Source organism: Hyaena hyaena, unplaced genomic scaffold (assembly GCF_003009895.1).
Source record: "Hyaena hyaena isolate Hyena2069 unplaced genomic scaffold, ASM300989v1 scaffold_968, whole genome shotgun sequence".
Classification (NCBI taxonomy): Eukaryota; Metazoa; Chordata; class Mammalia; order Carnivora; family Hyaenidae; genus Hyaena; species Hyaena hyaena.
The window spans coordinates 137,806-144,280 of record NW_024081602.1 but is presented as its reverse complement, the minus strand read 5'-3'; positions in this window follow the sequence as shown (position 1 = coordinate 144,280).

The window sequence follows — 6,475 nt, the reverse complement described above, 5'->3', positions numbered from 1 at the left end:
GAAACCCAGAGGCGGCCACCACTAACTGAGCCCTTCGCCAGCACCCAGCCTCACCCCCAGCCATTGTAAGCATTTTCTCTCCAGGTCAGCCCTCACCGCGACAGGTCAGGTGGTCGTTGTTATGCTCATTTTCCTGGAACTCAGAGAGGCTAAGGAACCCGCTCAGATCAAACAGGTGACAAGAAGCCAAACGATTTTTGAAGCCCAGGCTGCTTGACCCCGAAGCCTGTGCCCTGTGCACCAGGAGCTGCTGTGCTTCATGAAGTGCTCAGTGGAAGAGCCAAGGGTGCACCAACGCGATCCGCCTCTCGGGACTGGCCAGAGGAAGGGCAAGGGAGCAGGAGCGGCTCAACCAAAGACCCACTCAAGACTCTGATCAAAGGCCCTCGCCGTGAAGCCCGCGGCCCCTAAACCCCCTACCAGATCTTTCCTACCTCTGCACTTGCACCATGAATCCCATGTGATTCCCCCAGATTTGTTCAGCGTTAGTTAAGAGCATGAGCTTCTGCCCCCTGATTCTGCCCCTGCCCCCATGTGGACTTGGGCTTCCTGGCTGTGATGAGCCTGAGGACTGAGACGGCCTGCTGTTCTCTGTAGACCCAGTGCATAGGGGCTCCATACGAGTTCATAATCACATCCTACTGAAATCACAACCCACCGATCCTCCCTACTCCATCATGCGGATTGGGAGGGGTGGCCACGGGCAAGCTCCTTCACTTCTCTCTGCCTCCGTTTCTTCATCTGTAAATGGCCGTCATTATGGTGCCCACATGATATACAAAGAGTATAAGAGTAATGTGAACATATAAATAATAATGCAACATCCTGGGAGAATTTGAGGCTTGTAGAAGAGTTACAAGGATAGGACACAGAGTTTCCACATCCCCCCTAAAGTTATCCCCCACTACCGTGGGTTATCTGTCAGACTAAGAAATCCCAAGGCTGGGATGCTACTGGTCAACCTCAGACTTCATCCGGATGTCACCGGTGGTTTTCCTTTTCCGTTCCAGGATCTCATCCACATTTGCACTTAAGACATTCTTCACAATCCATCTAACATTTACGGGACAGGCGTTGCTCTAAATGCTTATGTGCATCAGCTCACTCCACTGTGACACTCGCCCTGTCACAATGACCCTGTGAAGTGGGTACTATTATTATCCCCTTTAGATAATGACTCTGAGGCCAAGGTTAAGTAACTTGCTCAACATTATATAGCTAGAAAGACCAGAAATGAGACCAGCTGTGTCTGACTATAGGCTGTTTCCCCCAATAAGCAGCCAGTACTCTCTCTCAGTAAATTTTTTTTTAATGTTTATCTATTTTTGAGAGAGAGACAGAGCATGAGCAAGGGGAGGGGCAGAGAGAGAGGGAGACACAGAATCCGAAGCAGGCTCCAGGCTCTGAGCTGTCAGCACAGAGCCCGACATGGGGCTCGAACTCACAAACCGTGAGATCATGACCTGAGCCAAAGTCAGACACACAACCGACTGAGCCACCCAGGCACCCCCAGGAATTTAAGTGACCAAGAAAATCTTGGCAAAAGAAATCTAAATTGCGGTTTTTCCCAACTTCTCCTCTAAGATCCCTGGATCTTCCCACATCAAAATGGACCGAGCACGCACCCTGACTGGCCCTAAGAAGCCACAAAGAAGAGGTGGGGTTAAGACCCTTTAGGTAGCATCTGGTCTGGTTTGGCGGAGACACGAGTAATCAGGCAACCTCAGGATGGAGTGGAAAGTGAAGGGCGGACATGGGGTACTAAGGGACACGGAGGAAGGGCACCTCAGCCGGGGGGTCACTGGGAGCCCTGAAAACTCCCGGAAGAGGAGACATGTCATCTGAGGCTCGAAGGCTGAGTTGGGATTAGCCAGGCAACGCAGCAAAGAGGGGGTGAGACATTCTTAGCAACAAGAACTGCACATGCAGAGCCCGGAAGGAGACAGCCTGGCCCGTCATGCCAGGAAAACAGAGTCCAAGGCAAGGAGAAGAGAAATGATATCAGAGGGCGAAGCGAGGCCAGACTGGAGCGCCTTATACATTCCTTGTGTCCAGGTTACAACACGCTATGCCGCAGCCACAGAGAACCCCAGAGCTCCGTTGGCTTTAGTACAACAAAGACTTATTTTTCGCTCCTGTAAAGTCTGACGGGGGTAGGGCAGCCCTCCCCCATTCTGTATCTACAGCTTCTAGAACATTGGCCTGGGAGCCCCTTGCAGAGGAGAGAAGAGGTATCCAAGGCGTGTCACTCTTAACTTCCTGGGCCTGGAAAGGACACGTCACTTCCCCTCACACTTCACGCAGCCCCAACCTTCAAGGCAAGCAAAGGTAGTAGTCTGTGTGCCGGGAAGACACAATCCCTTGGGAAATGGAAGTACCGTGTATGGCTCCCCCCCTCCCATGATAAGGAACTTCAACTTCCCCTGTGCACTCAAAGTTTTAAGCACGAGAAGTGCATGGTCTCATTTGCATTTTGGGAAGCTCACTCAGCTATAAGGTGAAGGAGGCAGTAGAGAGAGGGATGACAGGAAGCAAGGAGACCAGCACGACTGCAGTATTCTGCATGACACAGGAGGGTGACAGAGCAGCGGCCGGCCGCGGCAATAGAAGCAGAAGCGGATGAATTTAAGAGCTTTGTCAGAGGTAGAGTTGACAGAATTCCAGGAGTGACAGCATCTGGGAGGTGGGGGCAGAATGACTAGAGGATTAGGGAAAGAGGAGGTAATTAGGAGGGGCCCAAATTTCTGACCTGGACAGCAGGTGGCCGGTAGCCCCAGGCACTGAGCCAGGGAGAACAGCACAGCACTCGGGCTGTAAAAACCTGGCACACGATAGAACATGGGGGGGTGGGGGGCAGGATGGAAGGTCAAAGCCTTATTCTCCGCAATGGGAGTCAACGGGCAGTGCCTAAGACAAAAAATCAAATAGGATCAATATAACCATGTTCTTTGGTGACATCAAAAAAATAAACAAAAAAAAAGCAGCCAAAAGCGTTTCAAGCGTCTGCCTCTAGGGAGGAAAAAAACACAAGGAAATGGATGGAAGACTGCCATTTTCCATAACAAATTTTGTAGAATTACAACTCTCTGAATAAATTATGTGCATGTATATTTGATGAAAACTGAGCGTTTCTTTAAAAAAAAAAAAAAAAAAGACTGGGGCGCCTGGGTGGCTCAGTCAGTTAAGCGTCCAACTTCGGCTCAGGTCATGATCTCACGGTTTGTGGGTTCGAGCCCCCCCTCGCGCTCTGTGCTGACTGCCAGCTCAGAGCCTGGAGCCTGCTTCGGATTCTGTGTCTCCCTCTTTCTCTGCCCCTCCTCTGCACACGCTCTGTCTCTCTCTCTCTCAAAAATAAACATTTAAAAAAAATTTTTTTAAAGGCTATCTGCTGCAGGATGTTGCTACTTTCAAGAAACATCTTCACCACCTTGTACGGGGGCGGAGGGGGGGTCCACCGGGATTTCAAAACTTTAAAAACAATTTTTTTAAGATTTCTTTATTTTTGAAAGACAGAAAGAGACAGAGCACAAGCAGGGGAGGGGCAGAAAGAAAAAGGGAGACACAGAATCCAAAGCAGACTCCAAGCTCTGAGCTGTCAGCACAGAGCCTGACATGTGGCTCGAATCCATGAACCGTGAGATCATGACGTGAGCTGAAGTTGGATGCCTAACCGACTGAGCCACCCAGGCGCCCCTGTCCACCAGGATTTCAAAGGGCAACATGCTGGGGAGGGGGATGTTCCTAGTCCCTGCTGTATATCTTCATTCATCCTTTGCCCCAGAACTTGATTCCCAGAAAAATCAGAGAGGGCTTCCTAAGGAAGACCACTTTGGACCTAGCTCTTGAGAAGTCATAGAATTTCCCAAAGGAAAGAGCACTTTACTTTTTCTAATATTTTTTAATGTTTACTTATTTTTGAGGGGAGGGGCAGAAAGAGAAGGAGACACAGAATCCAAAGCAGGCTCCAGCCTCTGAGCTGTCAGCACAGAGCCCAACATGGGGCTCAAACCCATGAGCCATGAGATCATGACCTGAGCTGAAGTCAGACACTCAACCAACTGAGTCACCTAGGTGCCCAGAAGGAACACTTTAGATGGGTGTTAAGGGTGAAAGCCTGGAGGTAGGACAGAGAGAGAGATGTTCTGGAATGATGGTAGCTCTGTTTGGTGGCCAGAAGACAGATGCAGTGACTCTGGGATGGAAACAGATCAATCACGTGGCTAATGGAACTGTTCGGGGCAGAGTATTCACAAAATGAGGTCCACGGGCCACCCGCACCAGGGTCCTAAGGATCATTCAGTGCTTCGATCTTCAGGATGGGAAATCTGCACTATAGTATGTTCTCTGGGTCAATCTTGCACACAGTAAACTTGAGAAACACCAGTCAAACACGAGGAGATAACGTCCTGAAGCAAAGTAGTGACAGTGACTGGAAAGGAAGAAATGGTCATCAGACCAAGGGGCTCTGGGACCCAGAGCTGGCCTCTGCCAACAGTCAGGAAACACAGCCCCACTAATGGTGGACCAGCAACACCTGATGCTTCCTGACCGCCCCCTCCCACCATTGCTGCCTCGTAGAAGGATCTCCGCTCCATTCAATACGGTGTGAAAAGTACTGACTTCTGGTCTCAGCTTTTCCACTATGCATGTGATTTTAACAAGTCATTTCATTACTTGGGTCTCAGTTTCCCCAACCATAAAATGGGGTGGTTCGACTAGATTACCTCAAAGGCCACCTCGAATCGAACCTCCTGAAAACAACTGTGGATGATATCCAGAATCTAAGAGAACTCCTGCAAATCAAAAAACAAATAGACAAACAAAAACAAAAAACATAAGAACCCCAATAGAAAAATTGGCCAAGAATATGAACAGGCAACTTATAAAAGAAGAAACTCGAAAAGCTAACAAGCAGAGAGTGTTCGAGCTCATTAGTAATCAGAGAAATGTGAATTCGAACAACAAACTTCAACCTTACTAGACGAGTAAGAAACGGAGCTGGATCACGTGCTGTTTGGCAGGGATGGGGGGCCACGGGGACCCCGGTGAGCTGCTGAAGGAGCATAGTTGGGTAGAGCCAGCCTGGAGAGCCATCTGGAACTGCTTAAGCCACATTCAGATTGTACTTCCCTATGAGTTAGCAGGTCTGCCCAGCCCCGTGTGTGTCTCCCACAGAAACGATCGCGCATGTCCATGATGGAATCCACATGAGGGCATACAGTGCAGGAGGCTGGATGAGTGAGCAGGTAAAATTCACAGAGTGCTATAGAATGCTCCCAAGCAACTGGCTAGCTGTCCATTAGGCAACATGGCTGGGTCTGAAAAACAAGACTGAGTGGGGAAAAAAATTGGGGGGGGGGTAGAACTCTAATGGTACTCTGTAACGCTGAGAGCACACAAGTCCTTACAATGTCCCACAAGGCCCTAGATGATCTTCCTCCCCCTCCCCCACTACTGCCTTTACCCCCCTAACAGCAACTTCTAGCCTTGTCCCCAGTGCTCACTCTGGCCCAGCCTCACCGGCCACCCTACTGTTCTTAACACACTCAGGGCAGTGAGCTGCTACAGGACCTTTGCACTGGCTGCTCCCTCCACCTGGAATCACAAGCATTCAAAATCACACAAAAGCGCGCGCGCGCGCGCACACACACACACACACACACACACACACCCTCGGTCCCCCTTACTCAGCCCATTTCTACCTTGACAATAATCAAATGTAGGAAGTGAAAGGTAGTTAAGTACTCTCTCCTCACTCCCACCTTTTACTATGTGAGAGGGTGGGAATTTTTGCCTGTTTAGTGCACTGATGTCTCCTACGGCCTAGAGCAGAGCTTACCATAAAAGAGGCACTTAATACACTTTTGTTGACTAACTGGATGATTACAACACCATACCACTTACCATGTCAAACGCACTTTTAAACACATTCAGTGGGGCGCCTGGGTGACTCAGTCGGTTAAGCACCCAATTCTTGATTTCTGTTCAGGTCATGATCTCACGGTGCATGAGTCTGAGCCCTGCACTCCTCCTTAGGATTCTCTCTCTGCCCCTCTGTCTGCCCTTCCCCTACTTGCATGCACTCTCTCTAGAAATAAATAACATTTATAAACAAAATAAATAAATAAACACATTCAATGAATATCATTCAGTGAATGGTGAGCGAGAATGAGGGTTAAAGGATATTGAATTTATTATTTTTTTTAATGTTTATTTTTGAGAGAGAAAGAGCATGAGCAGGGGCGGGACAGAGAGAGAAGGAGACACAGAATCCAAAGCAGGCTCCTGGCTCTGAGCTGTCAGCACAGAGCCCAATATGGGGCTCAAACTCACGAACCGTGAGATCATGACCTGAGCCGAAGTTGGACACTTAACCAACAGAGCCACCCAGACGCCCCAAGGATATTAAATTTAAAAAGGGAAGGGCCTGTCATGAGAAAATGATGACAAGGTGCCATTTAGTGAGGAGTGCGAG